The sequence below is a fragment of the Apteryx mantelli genome, chromosome 1, assembly GCF_036417845.1.
Source record: "Apteryx mantelli isolate bAptMan1 chromosome 1, bAptMan1.hap1, whole genome shotgun sequence".
Lineage (NCBI taxonomy): Eukaryota > Metazoa > Chordata > Aves > Apterygiformes > Apterygidae > Apteryx > Apteryx mantelli.
Window position 1 is genome coordinate 52,839,677 of NC_089978.1, and position 21,243 is coordinate 52,860,919.

Sequence of the window (21,243 nt, forward strand, 5' to 3'; positions counted from 1 at the left end):
ATAAAAATAAGAATGGTGATACTCATTGAAGATTTTGAGCATGCAATATAATCATGTACATAATCTTTTATGACATACTATTTTAAAAGTTACAGTATTTATAGTCAACACCCCTTTATCCATCCTCTCCCTTCCTTCGCCTTTTTCCTCTCTCCAACTCTCCTCCTATCCTCTCCCCTCTTTAACAAAATGAATAAATCACATACATGATTTCTTCCCCCTAATCTCCAGGGTTTTCTTTCATGGTGACTGTAGTAACTAACTTCTATGGGAAGACTATATGAAAAAGTGTCTCTCTCTCCTTCTCCATTCCTCTTTTCTCTACAGCATATCTGTCATCATTTCCAGGTTATTATCCATCTTTTCTTTTGTAACACTAGGGGCCTTTTAGCATAATTAGTGTGAAAAAATATCCTGGTGTGTGGAGATTTCATAAATGTATTGTAGGCAACACATCTAGAGGAGACTCAGGGGCAAGGGCTATCTCATGTAAATAAGACAGTGCCAGACTCTTTTTGGTTGTGAGCAAAGGGACAAAAAGCAATGGACACAAATTGAAATATATGAAATTCCACCCAAACGTAAGAGAATAGTTTTTCTTACTGCAAGCACTGTGAAGTACTGGAACAGATTTCCCAAACAGGTTGTGGAGTTTCCATCCTTGGAGACTTTCAAAATCTGACTGCACATGGCCCTCAGCAACCTGCTGTAGATGACCCTGTTTTGAGCACGGGAATTAAACTAGACAGTCTCCAGAGGTCCCTTCCAATCTCAACAGTTCTGTGATTCTTTGATTCTAATGACATTACATCACGGAGTCACAGAATGGTTGAGGTTGGAAGGGTCCTCTGGAGATCATCTAGTCCAACACCCCTGCTCAAGCAGGGTCACCTAGAGCACGTTGTACAGGATCGTGTCCAGGAGAGTTTTGAATATCTCCAGAGAAGGAGAACCCACCACCTCTCTGGGCAACCTGTTCCAGTGCTCTGTCACCCTCACAGTGAGGAATTTTTTTTCTCATGTTCAGATGGAACTGTCTGTGTTTCAGTTTGTGCCTGTTGCCTCACGTCCTGTCGCTGGGCACCACTGAAAAGAGTCTGGCTCCATCCTCTTTGCACCCTCCCTTAAAGAAAAGAATAAAGATGAGAACCAAAGGTGAAGAAATGCAGAGTATCTTATAAAGGTCTAGTGACTGGGCAATAATATTGTAGCTGAAATTCAATATAGTTGAATGTAAATTGATGTGTATGAGGAAAAAGCAAAAACAAACAAATATATATTTTTTTTTTCATTGAGCCAAGCCATCACAGCAATGAAGTGACTTAAATTCATGTTAGCTATATGTGTATCAAGATTGAAATCCTGGTGAAAACAGTGTATTAAAGACTATTTTCATTTCAATCTTTTTTTTTTCCTCTCTCTCTCTGTTTTTCTAAGGGATAGTAAATAAGGAAAAATGTGTATGAAAAATAAAAACAGAATAAGGAGAGACAAAAAAAAAAAGAGACAGGAAAAGTATATATCTATCATTTATGACTATCAAAGAAAGTAATTCTTGTGTCTAGTCCCACATCAACATAGTAAGCTGGGAGATTTTTTTCTTCTTTTTCTTTAATTAATTGCACAGATGAATACTGCAAAAATTTTCAATATTACATAGAACACAAAGAACAGACAATTTTAATCTAGTGTTCTTGTATTGGGGGTTATTCTACAGCAAATTTAATTACTAAATAATTAATTTTTTGCCTTCCAGTTTCAACTTCCTACTTAGACTCAATTTAAAGATTTTATTATAGACTAATTTAAGCACCTGTTTCCCAACATCCATAGGCAGGAAAAACTTGAGCCTTCAATTATTTAGCCTTCTAAAGTTCCTTCCATTTCAGAGTTTCTTATTCGTATTTTCAAGAAGTAGATAACAGAGGAGGGATAATTTTCTGAGTTTTTTCCTTAGTCAACACTACAAGATCATCAGACCATTATATTAAAAAAAAAAAAGAAAGAAAGAAAGAAAAAGCCGATCTTCAAAATGCAGAGGGAACAGCACATATCCTGAAAGAAAAAGAACAAAAGCAATTATTTTATATCAGATCCCTTTTGAGATGAAATGAAGGGCTAGAATTTACATGGTTACTTGCTCATAAAAATAAGAGTACCTGTCGCTTCATTACTGCAGCAAAGCAAAACTGAAGTGGCAACAAGAAAAATGTGTCCCTTATGTACTCTGCTAGCTCTTAGATGTAACTTACAGTCAAATGTGTGTATTTTTTTTGGATTTTTTTTTAATTTGTTTATTCAATGAAAGACTAAAGTAAAGCAAATATACTCCTTGATGGCTAAGAAGTAAACAAGACAACATGTTGTTTTATATTGGGAAATGTTTACATGACTCTAAAAACAAGAGGAGCTGACAGTACTCTTTAGCACTTGAATTCCTTTTTGTAAAATCAAAATGAAATGAGGCCTGGTATAAAAGATAGAAAATGCTAAACAGAATTCAGAGGATTGTAAGAATATTTTCTTCTCTATCTAGAAATTGTTGCCATATGTTTCAAAATACAGTAAACTGCTGATTGTCTAGTTTATCTTCTCTCAGGGTGAAATCCTTTCAAAGTATAGTAAGCCAGATTAAATCATTAGAAATGCAAAATACAGAAACTGATTTGACTAAAATACATACAAAGGTTACAGGATTTGAGATCCAAGTTTGGATTAAAAAAAAAAAAAGTCATTGACATGTTGTTGGACCAACGTGGACCAATTGGACCATCTAGTATAGATTTCAAATTTTAATCACTGAATTTGCTGTAATATTCCTTCATATATATAGTCTTCATGGAAAATACTAGCAGCATGTTTAAAAGAATGGCAGGAAATAGCATTCAGAATTATTTTAGCACATGAAAACTACTCTATATGTACCTAATTCCCACTAAATTCAAGTCACCAGATCTCAATCATTTAAGATGGTTAACCTGAGTTTGTTACGGAAGAACAAGATTTTCAAGAGAAACTTCTTTCTTTTCATAATACAGAACAACATAATACTAAACTATATGGGGAAAAATGTCATCACTGAAAGACTGTAGGCTAAGCCATGCCATGATACTTCCAATATTTCTGCATGTAATCATCAGATGGCATCTAGGGTACTTTCTTTCTAGCAATGCCCAACTGTATGTAGTCCAAATTCCCAATAACCTGTCTATTTACTATGAAATTTCTCTAGGAGCTTTAGATATTTAAACATAAAAAAGAAATCCTGTTTCTCCTTGTAGCTAGCACATTAGCATGATTCACATTTAAGTATGTTACACTCCATTACACTTCATTTACACCTCATTTGAGTTCCCCCCAAAACTTCTAAAAGCCATAGGTTGTCATAACTAGTAATAACTGCTTTGGTGGTGACTAGATTGCCAAGCCGACTTTTCTGTCATACTATGGTAGTAGGCTGATTCACCAGATAGACAGTTCTATAAACTTATTTCTCAGTCTGCTTTTAGCAAAATACTGTTAAAAAACATCTCTAAAATTGCTGCCAGAGAAGCTGTTTTTACCCTGATTTTATCACAAATGTGGAATTCTGCTAGCTGTATATGGCAATAACCAACTGCATGGTTGGGCAGGAATTAGATATAAGTAGCCATAATCTTCAGACTGGTACATATATAATCTCCAGGGTGCTAACCATCCTTATTTTTATTCAGAACTACTTCTACAAGATATATAGTAACTGCATGCAGGGCCACTTCTCCCTAGCATGTGTATGTTTTTATACTTTATGCATAACTAAGGTCTGAGATACAATTTACTTTTTGGGCCAAACTTTTGGCTTCAGATGAGAATACTTAATATTAAGCCTTTTATTGCATTCATGAATCACACTATTGTGCCTCTTATTTTTATTTCACAGTTCTGAATTAGCAATTTTAATTTCCTGGATTTTGTATTTGTGTTACACCCTTCCTCTGTTTAAAACCTACTTTTTTTTTCTTTAATTGCATTCTGTAAAGTTACTTTTTTAGTCTTTTCTCAGATAACATGTTCCTCAGCAATAACTCTTCATGCTTGGCTGTTATTCTGTGTAATTAGTCAATGAAGTTTAACTGGTTTCTTGACCCTTTAATAGAGAAAGTGAGGGGTGATATTGATTTTCATGTTTCATTGAGTAGAAACAAATTAAAATAATACTGTATAACCTGGAAAGTGGGAATAGAAATATTTAATTGGAAATCATCGCTGTGTTTTAAAGTGCCTAAAACTCTTTTAGAATGCAGTGTTTTCTTCTAAGAGCACTTTTACATGAAGGGGCATAGCTTCTCCATGCAAGATTAAAACAAACTCAAGAATCCAATTTTTCTTGTTAATTAAGGAAGGTGATTGACTACATGCTCTACTACATAAATACTAAAACAAAATGCATAATTAAAAAGAATACATGATAAAATACTTTGCTAGCAAAGTATTTGCATTTACAATTGTTTGATACTTTAATATTAAGTTCAGGGAAATTTAAGCAAATTTTCATATATATCAGTAAGAGAAAATAGAGAAGATGGAAATAAGAGTATAGGAGTGATATCCAGCAGAGTTATGGAAGGCCAAAACTAATAAGGATTCTAAAGAGTTTTTAAAATGTCTTTCTCACATCCAGTAAATCATTTTGTGACTGCTGCCTCTTTTCCTTTCATTTCCAGGACAAGACCCCATTTACAGGGGAAACAAATTGCAGTCAGGTAAGTCAAATGAGCAAGGCATAAGGTAAAACAGAAAATGTTGTGTTTTTCTAGCAGAAAAACTCAGTAATTTACTGGTTAATTAATTGGTTTTGTATTTTTAAATGCGATACAACATTTTTCTGTCATCACAGAAAGACTTCTTAAGCAGTACAGAAATAAAAAACAGGTGAGGTGCACTTAGATAACAAGTGCATTTGAATGTGCTGTAATTTATGATCAATGTCCAGATTACAGAGTATTTCTGATATCCAATAGATCCAAAAAGAACCAAAAGAACCACTCTGAACTATGCAGCAATAGCTACACACACCTGGATCGGTTTATCAGGTAATGCTCTGAGACTACTGGATAAAGAGGAAATTATTCTGTTATTAAGAAAAAAAAAAACTATTAGTTTAAAAACATAACTGGATACTTGTTAATAAATATAGAATATTGTCTGAGTGAAACTCATGGATGAAGCTCATGGGTAAACTCTCTAGCCATTTATTATGCTTACAGTTCTAGTCTGAGTTGTCAAGCCATTGATTCCTTTAATTATAAAAAATGTTTTTCTTTCAAAAGGGTAATCAGCTTATAAACCCATAACACCAGAGAAGTATGTCCTTAATCTGGAGGTACTTTAATACCTACCTGGTTTTATTCAGTACTCTCACTCCCTTCCTCTCTGAACCAAACATTACGTACTTTGTGTACATGTACGTGTGAATATGTGTATGTCTACATATATTTCCTCTGCCAGTTTCACAATCAAAGTCAAACTCTTTTTCTTGCATGACTTACAAAATCAGCCAAAGCAATTTTAATTTTAAAATCGGTGAAATAACTTCATATCAATAAATATCAGTTTAATGATCATTGCAACAGTATTTATACCTACCTATATGACAGGCAGTGTGTCTGTGTGAAAGGATTTCTGTGAAAGAAAACACAGAGAGCTATTTTTCTTCTACACATGAACTTCACGGATCCTGAGAAGATACCTGCACACCAGTGTGATCAGTCCTATTCTCCCTTAATGTCTTTTTTTAATCTCTACACTAAATTCAGACAGTTTCCCATACCAATTTTAAAAATACAAACATATTTATGTGAACTACATTTTTTGTGTTATGCTTATATTGTAGTCAGATATTTCAGTTTCCTTTTATTCTTAACTAGTTTGGATCACTCTTTTCATCATCTGTAAATAATAGACTAGAAATAAAAACAAGCTTCTGAGAAAACTAGATGATAATAACATACTGATAGACAAGTTGTCTTCAGGATGCTTCTCTACAATACTGTCACTATCATACAAAATCCTGTACCCGGACTGCATTAATCCCATGCCCCAGTACAGGCTGGTGGCTGTTTGCCTGGAGATCAGCTTCACAGAAAAGCATCTAGAGAGGTCCTGGTCAACAAGTTGAACACGAGCCAGCAGTGCGCCCTTGCAGCTAAGAAGGCCAACGACACCCTGGCCTGCATTTGCAAGAGCACAGTGAGCAGGTCAAGCTGCGTGATTATTTCCTTCCACTCAGCAGCTGTGAGATTGCAGCTGGAGCACCGTGTCCAGTCTTCAGCTGCCCAGTACAAAAAACACATTTACAATGTGGAGTAAGTCTACCAGAAGGGCACCAAGATGGTTAGGGCTCTGGAGCACACGTCACATGAGGAGGGGCTGGGAGGGCTGGTATGTTCAGCATAGAGAACAGAAAGCTCAGGGGAGATCTTTTTGCTGTCTGCAGCTCCGTAATGGGAGGGTGCAGAGAAGTCTGAGCTAGTGCCTTCTCAGAGATTTACAGCAAAAGGACAAGAGGCAACAGGCACAAGTCTTAAAAAGGAAAATTCCAGTCAATATGAGTTTTTTTCCACCCATAGTTGTGGTTAAATGCCATAACAGGTTGCCTAGGGAGACTGTGGTATCTCCATTCTTGGAGATATTCAGAACTTCGACTGGACAGGGCTCTGAGCATCCTGATATAAGCTGACCCTGGCTTGACATTTGTCATTTTCCAGCAAAAAGACAAAAATTGGTAAGTTCATGGAAAGTCCTTACTATTGTTTTGTAATTCCATGGACCATACTTTCAGCTGTTGTTTAATGGCTTTCAGTTTTGTGATAATAAGCAATATAAATGTCATTTACACCTCACTTTAGTACTTGCAATTATTCTGTTCCCTGCAGACAGCCTTTCATTATGCTCATGTAATTTAACATACAGATATGAATTATTTCATGCACCTATGAGTTAAAACAATAGTTTAGTAGCTTATGTATATCTGGCTTAACCTTATCCCATATCATGTAGCATGACTGGTCTCATCAGTCTCCTCTTCTCATTTATATGGCTGAAGAATTATGTATGTTTTTCCTTATCTTCCTTGCAGCATCCAACTCAAAATAATTGTCCAATTTACATTATTTTGTACTCTCACAGCTTCAAGAAATTTGACAATTAAAATTTTGTCCATTACTTTTCTATTACTTCACATACATTTTATGCCTCTCTAAGGTGTTTATTTCAGTCCTGCCCTATTAGGTGTTTTTTCCTTGCAATCTGGATACAGGTGCTGAATACTATTTGTGTTTTTGAGGAAAAATAATACCATCTCTTTTCCACATTCAGATCCTGGAGTTTCTCTGTGCAAGAAATCTCATTTATTATTTTCTTTAATTTGCCAAAGATGTTCTTCCCTTACATCCAAAGCTTCAGAGACTTACTATGTCTATCCTGCCATTTACTAGATTTTGCCATTCCTGCTCATGATCTAAGACAATTTCTTCGATCATCTTTCCTGTTAATGCCTTGCTACTTATCAACACTATAATGAAATTGCATTGTTTATCATTCCTACAGTATCAGGTTTCTTTGTACATATGTAGAAAGGATATTTAATTCCCATTATATTTGTCCTTAGCTTTCATTCCTTATTAGTGAGTTCTAAATATTGAGTCTTTTCATACAGATATGTTTGTTTCACAGAATGACAGAGTCACAGAATCACAGAATCGCTGAGGTTGGAAGGGACCTCTGGAGATCATCCAGTCCAACCCCCCTGCTCAAGCAGGGTCACCTAGAGCACATTGCACAGGATTGCATCCAGGTGCGTTTTGAATATCTCCAGAGAAGGAGACTCCACAACCTCTCTGGGCAACCTGTTCCAGTGCTCTGTCACCCTCACAGCGAAGAAGTTTTTTCCTCATGTTCAGATGGAACTGTCTGTGTTTCAGTTTGTGCCCGTTGCCTCACGTCCTGTCGCTGGGCACCACTGAAAAGAGTCTGGTCCCATCCTCTCGACACCCTCCCTTCAGATACTTGTACACGTTGATAAGATCTCCTCTCAGCCTTCTCTTCTCCAGGCTAAACAGGCCCAGCTCTCTCAGCCTTTCCTCATAAGAGAGATGCTCCAGTCCCCTAATCATCTTTGTAGCCCTTCGCTGGACTTGCTCCAGTAGGGCCACATCCCTCTTGTACTGGGGAGCCCAGAAGTGGACGCAGTACTCCAGATGTGGCCTCACCAGGGCTGAGGAGAGGGGGAGGATCACCTCCCTCCACCTGCTGGCAACACTCTTCCTCATGCACCCCAGGATACCATTGGCCTTCTTGGCCACAAGGGCACATTGCTGCCTCATGCTTAACTTGGTGTCCACCAGCACTCCCAGGTCCTTCTCCGCAGAGCTGCTTTCCAGCAGCTCAACCCCCAACCTGTCCTGCTGCATGGGGTTATTCCTCCCCAGGTGCAGGACCCTGCACTTGCCTTTGTTGAACCTCATGAGGTTCCTCTCTGCCCAACTCTCCAGCCTGTCCAGGTCTCTCGGAATGGCAGCACAGCCCTCTGGCGTATCAGCCACTCCTCCCAGGTCTGGATCCTCAGCAAACTTGCTGAGAGTGCATTCTGTGTCTTCATCCAGGTCACTGATGAAGAAGTTGAACAAGACTGCACCCAGTACTGACCCCTGGGGAACACCGCTAGCTACAGGCCTCCAACTAGACTCTGCACCACTGATCAAAACTCTCTGAGCTCTGCCATTCAGCCAGTTCTCAATCCACCTCACTGTCCACTCATCTAAACCACACCTCCTGAGCTTGTTTGTCTATGAGGATGTTATGGGAGACAGTGTCAAAAGCCTTGCTGAAGTCAAGGGAGACAACATCCACTGCTCTCCCCTCATCTACCCAGCCAGTCATTCCATCATAGAAAGCCATCAGATTTGTTAAGCATGATTTCCCCTTGGTGAAGCCATGCGGACTACTCCTGATCACCTTCTTTTCCTCCACATGCTTGGAGATGGCTTCCAGGATGAGCTGCTCCATCACCTTTCCAGGGATGCAGGTGAGGCTGACTGGCCTGTAGTTCCCTGGGTCCTCCTTCTTGCCCTTTTTGAAGGCTGGGGTGACATTGGCTTTCTTCCAGTCCTCAGGCACCTCTCCTGTTCTCTATGACCTTTCAAAGATGATGGAGACTGGCCTAGCAATAACAACCACCAGCTCCCTCAGCACTCGTGGGTGCATCCCATCGGGGCCCATGGATTTGTGGGTGTCAAGTTTGCTTAAATGATCTCTAACCCACTCCTCCTCCACCAAGGGAAAGTCCTCCTTTCTCCAGACTTTCTCTCTTGCCTCCAGGGTCTGGCATTCCTGAGGGCTGGCCTGAGCAGGAAAGACTGAAACAAAGAAGGCATTCAGGAACTCTGCCTTCTCTGCATCCTTCGTCACCAGGGCACCCACCCCATTCAGCAAAGGGCCACATTTTCCTTAGTCTTCCTCTTGCTACTGATGTATTTGAAGAAGCCCTTCTTGCTGTCCTTGACATCTCTCGCCAGATTTAATTCCAAACAGGCCTTAGCCTTCCTCGTCGCATCCCTGCATACTCTGACAACGTTCCTATATTCCTCCCAAGCGGCCTGTCCCCCTTTCCACTTTCTGTATACTTCCTTCTTCTGGTTGAGTTTTGCCAGGAGCTCCTTGCTCATCCACACAGGTCTCCTGCCTCCTTTGCTTGACTTCCTACTCATAGGGATGCACCGCTCTTGAGCCTGGAGGAGGTAATGTTTGAATATTAACCAGCTCTCCTGAACGCCCCTTCCTTCTAGGGCCCTAACCCATGGGATTCCTCCAAGCAGGTCCCTGAAGAGGCCAAAGTTTGCTCTCCTGAAGTCCACTGTTGCGATCCTACTTAGTGCCCTGTCTCCTCCTCGCAGGATCCTGAACTCCACCATCTCATGGTCACTGCAGCCAAGGCTGCCCCCAACCTTCACATCTTCCACCAGTCCTTCTTTGTTTGTTAGTACGAGGTCCAGCAGCACACCTCTCCTTGTTGGCTCCTCCACCACCTGTGTCAAGAAGTTGTCACCAATGCTCTGCAGGAACCTCCAGGACTGTTTGTGCCTAGCTGTGTTGTCTTTCCAGCAGATATCGGGGTGGTTGAAGTCCCCCATGAGAACCAGGGCCTGGGATCGTGAGGCTACTTCCAGCTGTCTGTAGAAGGCCTCATTGACTTCCTCTTCCTGATCAGGTGGCCTGTAGTAAACACCCACAACAGTGTCACCCATGCTAGCCTGCCCTTTAATCCTTACCCATAAGCTCTCGACTCGCTCTGCATCCACCCCTAGGCACAGCTCAATACATTCCAGTTGCTCTCTCACATAAAGAGCAACTCCACCATTAAATGAAAGCATTCCATTTCAGATTCTCTATGCTGGACACTTAGTAAATTTACCATACAATGTTTTCTTTAGCAGTTATAGAGATGGTTAATTTAGAGATCGTCAGTATCTCATGCAATCCTGTAATATGTTTGACTTTGTATATTTAGACAATCAAGATATCATCCCTGACACTGGGAATTTATAGTCTCCAATGGCCTTTGGTTTTAATGGAACTACTCACAAGAACTATGGCTGAGATAACAACAAAGCTGAATATAAAAATTACTTAGGGATGTTATCACCTTTAAGCAGTTGAGTTAGAGCTATTCAAGGATTTTTTAGTACACTGACATTACAGTAGAAACTATTTTCTTTGCATATTCAAAATTTCAAGTAGTAAAGATGTAGTTTTCCAAGATAAAATAAAATGAAAGAAATTGACTGCTATTAAAATAATACTAGCAGATTGTGGCATAAAGCTTAACTGATGAGGGTATTATTATTATAATCATTATTATTATTATTACTATTATTTTGCCCTGACTTCTTGCAGATTAAATGTCAGGGGAAGAAAATGTGTTCAAAGAGAATAAACAGCCCAACCCACTCCCAGAGTCCTTCTCTTCCAACTTCAGCCATCTCAATGTGTGTCCAGATCCTAAGCTTGGTGTCCTTCACAGCCTGAGCACTTCTGCAACCTGTAAATTACTTCTAGTGATTTCTTCTTCCTAGTTTTGTCTTGAAATAGGAAAAAATATTTTGTTTCATTTTTTTTTAGTTTGAGAATTTTCATTGGGGAAAAAAAAAGAAAAACATTTTCTAATTGGTATTGATATCCTTAATGTAATCACACTGTAATATAATCATTTCATAACGGAAAGCACACTTCAGTACATCATCCACCTTAAGTGCTTGACTGAGGTACTTAGAGAGCAGAGTTGTCCTTGGATCATCCTGTTAAAGAAGGAAAATAAGTCACATCTAGTGGGATAGTGAGACCTTCGATAGGCTGAACTGTTGTTTGATAGTACCAGCCTGCTTCTGGTTATTAGACATCTGAGTCTCTTTCTTGAGCCTAAATAAATAAATAAATAAATTTATGTACTCTTATTAATAGCTTAAAGTTAAGTGGCTGAATTCAAGTATTAAAGACTAAAATAAAATAGAATTTAATGGGAGAGTTTTCAGTCATCCTAATCAATATTAAAACTATACAGAGTGAGAAAGAAGGAAGAGAGGAAGGAAGGGAGAGTGGGAGGAAAACTAGGACTTGTCTTATCTAATTAAGCTGTCTACTAATGCTTGTAGGTCATTTATTTGTGTGGTATTTTAATTTAATTTAAATAGAACTGAGTAACAGTCAGCCAAGAGGCCTGTAAAAAGGTGTGTTCTTGGCGAGGGAAGAGAGTTTAAATATACCTCTCTGACAGTTAACAAAACCAAGTAGTCTATAAAATTTAATGAAAGGGTTAATCTAGGTTGTTTTCATAATTTCAGAAGGAAAGAAGCAAGCAGTGATAATTGTTTTCTCTTGCATTCTTTAATCTATTAGCTTGACACTATGTTTTTTGTTGTTATTTATTATTAATGGAAGTTTGTACAAGTCCTGCAGTCTCCGTGAATTTAACTGTAAAAACAACAAAGCACTAATAAATTTTAAAACCTGCTTAATGGCAAGCAAGCTTTGTGTAAGTTCATGTTATTATTTTATTTACTGTATGAACGGAGGGAGATTTAAGGTTTATTTATGTGAATAGGTGAAGATGCAAAGGTTAATGACTGTCTAAGAAAGATTGCTTTGAACACTGAATATTTCTTTTTGTTTTTCTTCTAACATTTATTTATTTATTTATTTATTTTAATTTTTAATTCCTCAGTAAGTGTAGCATTCCGGAAGTTTAAACCCCAAGGCACAATGATTCCTGTCTAGCCAAAGGGATCACATTGTGTGACTAAAATATTTTAAAATCAATGCTGTTAGCTCTAATACTCCTAGCATTCAAAAATAATGAGTCTGTTTCCCAATATAATAACCTTAAAGTAATAACAGATCTTTGTGATTTAGATGTTAAAGTGGAACTTGCCTCAGATTTTTAAGGTCCTTCACACTTGTAGGAGGTAGAAATTTACTTTAAAGATGAAATTTTCATGAAATAGAGAATTAAAGATTAATTGAGATTTTTAAAACCATTAAAATTGAGACTCTTGATAGACCATTTATATTTTTATCATAATAGAAGGTGTATGATATTATGCAGAGAAACTCAGTGTAAAACCTAGCTGAAATTGAGAATCAGACATATCAGTATTGAAAGCAGAATTATTCAAGAAATATCCTGGGTAAGTGTACTGCTGATATCAGTGAGTTGGGGGAGGTACAAAGAGGGGATTACTTAATTCTAGTGAATAGCCCCTATTTTCTGTCTTTAGGTATCAAGTTTCAGGAATAACTGTTATACTGCAAGGTGAAGCAGAGGTGAATTTTGCATGCCGTTATGCTATTAAGGTTGCATTACTTTTCAGATCCTTTTTCATATGCTGTCGACAACACGTTGAAAATTTTTTCTTGCTGTACTTTGCACCATTTCTGGTTTTGAAGTAACTTTTGGTTATATTTTAGCTAACAAATGGGAAAAGATTTTCTCTGGATAGATAAAATTAGTTAAAACTGTATCACTCAGTGCCTAAGAAATGACTGATTAAGAAAATGATATAAATGCAGTTCTTCCCTAGTGTGTGGGCCATGTGAGGGGTCGGGGAGCCCCAGCCTGTGCCCCATCATGGTGCCTGAGAGGACTGACCATTGCAGTGCCCCATGCAATGGCTGCGTTGGCTGTCTTGGTGGCTGGATTACAACCCCAATAAATCAGAAGTATGCTACAGCATTTCCATGATATAGACATCGCTCAGACAAGACTGTTATGCCAGCCAGAGGGTCTATTTTCATGAATGAACAAAACCTAAGGGAGTTTTGGCGGTGGGAAAGGGCACACAAAAACTCCTTTGAGACCATACAGCACTTCAGGTAGCTACAATTCAAGGCTGAATTCGGAAAATGGAGAAATAAAAATTTTTGTACTTTGTTTCAGTGCAACAAATCTAAACGCTTCCTAAATTTTTTTTTTTGAAACAAAAGGAAAATAATATTTTTTTAATCAGGGAAATCACATTTACGTACACATACCTGCATACTCCCTATTAGAAAAAACACATTTTCTGTATAAAAATCATGTTAATGGAAAATCTCAAAGCAGCTCTATCCATGATCCACTTCTTCCTTGGCAAAGCTGTCCAGCATGTCTCACTCCTATGTATTGGATGAGTACCTCTGAAAACCAACTCATAATTTTGATGGAAATGTATTATACAGAATCATAGAGGGAATGAGGTGAATCTGATCTGAACATCGATGCCAGAGATTAGTGGGTATTTCCCTTAACACTTCCCGTATTGGCGCAACAGGCAGCAGAGCTCACCAAAAATCACTCTGTTTCCTCTCCAGTTCATCTGATGTTTCCTCAGACTACATCCACCTTCAGCCCAGCCCAGAATACACAGGGAAGTCCATTACGGTATCAGCAGATCAGGTTAGTATTGAATTTTCTGTGAAAGTATGAATTAGAAGTTGAAATACCACTTACTCCATGATATCTCTGAGCCGTAAGTAAAGGCGGTATAGAGTACTTCAGCCTACAGTGCTGTCAAAAAGTACATGGAAAAGAACTCAGGAATACTTTTCCTTTAACTTCTTAGCTATTTTCAGATGTTTGTGTTGCTGCAAACTGATATGAAATGAAATTTAGTTTGCATTTAAATACATATACAGAAGAAGCTAGAGGTTATATTAACCCTCCTAGTTCAAGGGAACAGCTTGGGATTCAGGAATTTCTTCTGTAGACAGATTATTCTCTAAATCTTTGCTTTGGATAACTGCATTTCCCTGTGAAACTTCTTGTACAGGCAATTGGTCTGTAAAGGAGGAGCAAGCAGTGGCATAAAGAAAGTTGCAATTGCAATATGCATATGGTCTAGCGCTAAGAATTTTCCACACAGCCCAGAGAATTACTTCTGGCAATAGAAACTTAAGGGAGTACTTCTGAAGGACTTGAGTGTTTCTGTTGTTAAAGAAACAGACTGATATTGGGTCAAAAATGTGCATACGCAAAGTCTTACTCATGAGCATTTCTCTGCTCTGAAGCTGAAGTGCAATGACACAAATTTGGCCACATATTATCTTTCCAGCCACCTGATGATGACTCTACAGGCTTAAAATGGCCACTCTAACAAAGAGCAGGTAAGATATTATTATAACATGTAGCTGTAGAAAAAGTGCCGCGGAGCACCAAGAATTTTGAACCACTCTCTTTTCTGTAATTATCCAATAATGTCCTACTCAGCAGTCATTGTTTTCTCTTTAATTTCTTAGATGCAAAGTAGGAGTCGCTATTTTTGTTTTACTCTGAGTGCTGTAGTTTCTTCTTATAAATGCATGCTCACTATACTACTGCTGTTGATTGTCTCTACAGTTCAATTATTGCAGCAGCTGTACTGTGCCATGTTATATTTGGAAAGGGTACTTCAGAAATTTCCTTTTTGTAGTGAAGGTCTACTTAAGAGTTATTATTAAGCAAAAATATTATGGAGAATACTTGTGATTGTCACCTCTGTTGAATAAAATAGAAACTTCTTATGTTAAGATTATATCCTTACTATCCATACAATAGTTCTGAAGGAGGTAAATGGGAAAATCATTGCTAGCATCTTACTCTGACCATGGCTCAAACAGTATCAAAGGATGGTTGCATTCAGCTTTTACCCATTTTCCAGCTAATTCTTTTATTGAGATCTGAAAATTTCTTTTAGGAATCTGTGAGCATTGCCCCAAAAGGCATGGATATAATCAGAAAGTTGTAATTATGAGAATATTTATATGAATCAAGTAATTCAGTAATGACAGCTTTATCCCATTTCATATGAAACTAAATGTCATTCATAAAATAACTATTCAACTGGAAAATATACACAGATGACCATTTTCTGCAGTACTGCTGTAATGTGTAAAATGACCATGATTCTTCACTGTTCAGCACTTTAATGGCTTTATCCTACATATTCTCCCATACTCATACATAAAAGCTAAGTACCCTATGGTGAAAATATAAGCTGAATAGCCATGTGCCTGCAGTCTTCTTGCAAACCTAGCAGGTTTTTGATTGGCTCTAGCAGGTCTGGGGAAATCACCATTTCAGACAGGACACAGTCAAGCAGAAAATGGGCAGATGCTGTAAGTTGCATAATCAGTACAAAGAAAACTCATCTGCCATTTATAGTACATGAGATTAACTGACGGGATACCGACTGATTCAGGATAATTTAATGACAGCCTCTAACCATCTGGCTAGAAAGCTGTACTTTACAAAGCCCTAACGCTGACCCATATAAGTTAGTCTAAAAAACATTTGGAGAGTTTAATAATGGATTATACATCAAAGCAAGAACTCATTACTGTTACAACTCATGAAATATTTATTTTTAATCTGACAGTTCTACAACTGCTAAACAGTAAGCGATTACACTGTGAAGCAGTATATATAATAAATGACTGACTACTATTTCTGCTGTGTTAGTAAATGCATAGCTTTCTGAGCCCCATGCTTTCATTTGCTGACAGTGTAAATCTGGGGGAAATAGAGTCTCTCTTTTCATTTATGGCTTCACCAGCACCAGATCTTCCTCTTTGTACTTAATCTATAATTTTGCAAAGTCATATTAGCCATAACTGATGAATTCAACCACCTTGTTAGTTTCTTTCCACTTAGCTTGATTTCATAAATTGTCAAGATCTTGGAACCCAAATTACACCCTTGATGCTTTGCCTGACAGGTCTTTGTGGAATGTCATTGAAAAGAGAAGTTGGAAAAAATGTGTAATTCAGAGCATAATTTGGCTGACAAGATCCGATTTACTGGTGATGATTCATGAGGTGGAAAGGAACCAGCCTGAATCTCAAAGCTCAGAGCTGGCAGTTAGAAAAGGTACAAGAGCAAACTTGATTCAAAGGCAGTGAAGCGATAACCATTCAACTTCCCCGCTGCCGTTTTTACAGAATCACTGTTATGAACAGAGACACATATTAAAATGTTGTTGAAATATGGTGACGGCAAGTGTTTTTGAAACTGCCTATATTATTGTTTTCTCAAGAGATGTTCCCCATTGTACAGGTACACGGTGATGTATTCTTGTTTATGCTTTTTTTTTGCCTCCCCTTTTTTCTAATCATGTTTGAATACAATTTACATATAACAATATATACAGGGTGGTAAACACGCTGTAATACATTCTGCTAGAGAAGAGATATGGGAGTGGAGGAAACTGATGAAAAATCAGAAGGGTACGATTTCACAGAAACCTGGCCACAGCTACTATTCTTCCATTAACATGATATCTATAGACAAACATGCAACTTTTTTGTCTAACAGCTGCAAGTAGTACCCAGTCAGATTTCAGAAAACCTCTGATTTCTATTCTGTTGGCAGATTAGATTACTTGTTCAGTCAAGACTATTTGGTGTATTTGAAACTCGGCAAGTTGAAAAAAATTAGACAATTTTGCTGACATTCAAGAATATTTGCTACTAGTTGCATGTAGGTTTGAATGCAAAAAAAGTTTCCTTTCAAAGAGTGTTTGCTGTACAAACAGAATATATGCCTAGAAGAAGAACAAATTAAAGCAGGTTCTCCTTGGAACCGTATTTACTATTTTGCTAGAACATACAACTCATAACCTACCATCACCTACACCAACACCATACACCTACAGTGTAACTATTGTCAGGTGTGGTGCTGAAGACACGCAGCAGAATTTCAGAGGAAGACTACCCTTATGACATTCGATCAATTTATTCATACCATCTATAAAATACTGTAATATTATTTTCTATCAAGTTGCATAACATAAAAAAGATATATAAGATTACAGATACACTATGAGTATTTTAAGATATACGTGGCCACTCCTGAAGTAAAATTACATAATTATTCTGGTCAGTAAATCTGTTTATCTACACAGACTGCTTCTTTGGACCTCAATGAATACTGTATGCACACAATGTAGCTGAGCGTTCCTTCACCTGGAATGGATTGTTTAGAGAACTGAAAATGCAGCACATGTCATTTGAGAATCTGCCCGTTCTGTTTATGCAAAAGAACCCTCTAAGGAACATCCAAACTACTGCTCTGTCCTCAGATCTATACAGTCCTTGTCTAACGAAAGAAAGCTGACTCACTGGGGAACTCTTGATACTTTCAACTGTTTGAAAGGGGGAACTCCTCTGTCATCTTCAGAGCATGAAGTAGTCCAAACAATAGTCAAGAAACTGCCATTCAGCACTTAGTCGTACTACCACTGTGTTCTTTCACAATATCCTGTCTCCTTTGCAAATATTGGACATGCTTTCAGTTAAGCTTAAAGCCAAAATGAAGAGCTGCATTAAGAATGTAACGCTTCTTTTAGCTTCTTTTTTAAACAACTAAATATAGAATATCTACTGCTTTCTAATCAGGATATGTCTCCCAAGATATCTCTCCCCCCGCCCCCCCCAAGATACTATTTTTCCAAATGTTTCTTTGTTGTTTTGGTACTGTTTTTTTCCCTCTATATTTCATTTATTTTATCATTACATTTTGTCTCTCTCCTTTTCTCTCTTTCTCAGGGCTAAATATATTTGTTTGGGTGACCTCACCCTCCCCCGTAGGTCAAATTACCTGGATAACAGCAGCTGGTCAGATCGCGCGGGTGTGTAAGCAGCGTGTGGGAATGGGTGCCCCCACCCCGCCCGTGCGCCGCGGCGGGGCAGAGCTGCGCGGGGGCGCCGGGAGCCGCCGCCGCCGCCGGGAGCCGCCGCGAGCAGCGGGCGGCAGCGCGGGGCGGCGCGGCGACGCGCACGGGCTGCGGGGGCGCCGCCGGGGCGCTGCGTCCCGCCGGGGGCCCCCCGCCGCGGGGCGGGTCTTGGGGGGGGGGGCACATAAGCATCCATCGCATGGCACATTTCTCCTCTTCTTGCATACTGAAGGGAAGAAAAGTATATATATCAGCATGTCTGTCGTTCTTCAGCTTCACAGGCTGACTAAAGGAAGAAGGTCAAGGTTTCTGTTTTCAATCAGAAAATCAAAAAGCAAATTAACTTCTGTATAAATCCATAATCTCATAGTGAAGGCAGGACTCACACGTAAGAAGAAGACATTGACCAGATTAGTATGTGGTCTTCTGGATTTCCTTCTGACTTTTGACAGAGGCTATTTAATTCTACATTATTGTTAAGACCAACAATGAAATACTACTGCCTGAAGGTAACTCTCATTAAAACCAAGCATAAGAACAAATGACTCCCTCTGTGTTAAAATGCCTATGCAATTAGTTTGCATCACACAATTGTCAGGATGAATCCCAAATGTTGAAGTTCCCATTTCTTGTGTCAGCTAGCGCAGGGTCTGCTACCTACTTTTTTGTGATGTTACTCATAAATCCAGTGGAGACTTCTCTCAGTGTAGTATAGTGACAGAATGTCTAGATCGTCAGTCTGGAAAAAGGGCTAAATTTTTTTTATACACGGAATTGCAAAGTTTCTTCTGACAAAATGGTAAATATAATTCCAGGAAAAGCTTGCTTTAATTTGTACCTACATTTCTTGTTGTTTTCCCTTGCTTAGGTGCTTTTCTGCAAAGCTGCTCTCCAAGCAGCCAGCCCTCAGGCTGTACAGGGCATGGGTTTAATGCAGCTTGGGTGCAGGATTTTGCAGTTGCCATTGTGAAACTTCTTGAGGTTCCTGTCGGCCTCTCTCCATCCTGTCAAGGGCATGACATGCCCATGGTAAATTGTTTCTGCCAGTTCCCAGTCATCTTCTTGTCCTTTATATGCCTGGACATAGCTTCCAGGGGAATTGACTCCATAGCCAGCACTGAGGTGAGGCTGACCGGCCTGTACTTTCCTGGATCCTCCTTCTTGAAGATTGGTGTGACATTTGGCTTTTCCCAGTCATCAAGAACTTCCTCTGATTGCCAAGACCCTTCAAAGGTGGTAGAGAGTGGCCTCACAATAATGACAAGAGGCTCCCTCATCACTGTTGGCTGCATCCTGTCCAGTTCCATTGGACTTGTGTAGGTCTAGCTTGCTTAAGGACTCTCTAACTGTGCTTCCTCCACAGTGGGCAGTGCTACATTTCCACAGAGCCTGTTATTAGATTCAGAGCCCTGGGAGGCCAGAGAGCAGACCTTACCCATAAAAATATTTTGTCATCAATGTACTTGGAGAAACCCTTCTTGTTGCCTTTCACATCTTTTTCTAGTTTCAACTCCAGCTGAGCTTTTGCTTCCTTAGCTCCACCCCTACACTCTTGGGCAATGTCTCTATATTCCTCCCAGATAATTCATTCCTGCTGTGCACCTTCTGTGCACTTCAGTTTTACATTCAAGCTCCACCCTTCTGGAGTTCCATGTCCATCTGTGCTGTCCTCCTGCCACGCTTGTTCAACTCCTGGCACATTGGAATGGACCATCTTGTATTTTGAGGAGACTGTCTTAGAAGATCAGTCCTCGCTTGTAGCCATTGCAGCTAAGATTGCTTTAGGTTTTCACATCCTCAACCAGTTATTTTATTTTATTTTTATTTTTTTGGGGGGAGGGGGTGTAATGTCCAATATTAGCAACAAATTAATGTTTTTTCATCGAAAAAGAATCTCTTTCCCTTTTCTTTCTTTCTTTATTAAGCAGAGTCCCATTAGTACCTTAAAATGCCTTAAGAAAGAAGATAAAAGTTCTCTACAGCCATCTCCATAATATTTTATAGTGGTCTCATATGTCTAAGATTTACTTTAAAAATTCTATTCTGTCTCGTTGTTGTTGATGGTTGTGATCACTGTGCACAATGAATAAAACAGTAAATAAGACTAGAAAACCACCACCGTGCATACAGTTCTGCTGGCATGATGAGACAGACCTTTCTATAAGCAATTCACCCCGCCTTTCGATTTTCCTTGTTTACCAGTTTCTCCCTTGTTAATTGCCTGCCTAGAGCCATCAAAGTGCTTGATTTTTACTCATTATAACTGATTCTTAGTAGACTGAATATCACAAAAGGAAAAAAAAAAGAGAAAAGTTTAAAAGTCTTGGTCCTGCTACTGAACTCATTTTCATGAGTGCATATGAAGGGGAATTCCAACAAAATGAATGGCATAATATAGCTTTGATGTCTGTGATTTCATATCTGGAAGTAAACATTAATAGTTAGCTATCAAGTGGCAATAGATAAGGTAGAATCAGATTTTTGTTATTCTCCTTTTTCCAGCTGTGATGCATGATCTACCATATTGCTATTTTTGGATTAATAATAGTAAAACCAAGAAGTATTGAATTATAATTGTATAATGTGTAGTTATATTTTGAAGTATTGTTCTATTATAGCTACATATATCTTAAATTCATTATTTTAAAGAAAAAAAGATTAAAAACAATAACAGAAAAAGTTTGGAGGCTCATTCTTCTAACAACGTTTGGGCATATATGCCAAATAGCTTGGTTAAACTTATTCTGTTCAGTTTAATAAATCTTATTTATTACATGGTTTTATTAACATGCAATAGTAAACAAAAAAAGAAGTTTTTGACATTAAGAAGCAGTCAATGAAAAGTTTAGTCCCTAGAAAAAGCTTCATGATGGCCAACACTAAGAGAGAAAGTTTACAGAGATTAAGACAATCCAAAACATATAAAAATTAAATTTTTCTTCTGATGTGAGATTAAAATTCTAGGACAGAAATTCAGGTCAACACCTCCAGGTCTGACAGAGATCCTGAGGGGATTTACTATCTT

The 21,243-nt window shown here is 38.5% G+C and overlaps 1 long non-coding RNA gene across 2 annotated transcripts; it reads right to left on the bottom strand.

The window, feature by feature from the left end:
- Positions 1-1,426: 1,426 nt before the first annotated feature.
- LOC106491659 (uncharacterized) lies at positions 1,427-18,284 on the bottom strand. 2 transcript variants are annotated; one of them, XR_010883151.1, is made up of 4 exons: positions 18,143-18,284; positions 13,856-13,982; positions 5,626-5,661; positions 1,427-2,055 (listed from the first exon to the last, which is right to left on the bottom strand). It is a non-coding gene; the product is annotated as an uncharacterized lncRNA (long non-coding RNA). The 2 variants fall into 2 exon arrangements; XR_010883152.1 differs by lacking the exon at positions 5,626-5,661.
- Positions 18,285-21,243: the final 2,959 nt, after the last annotated feature.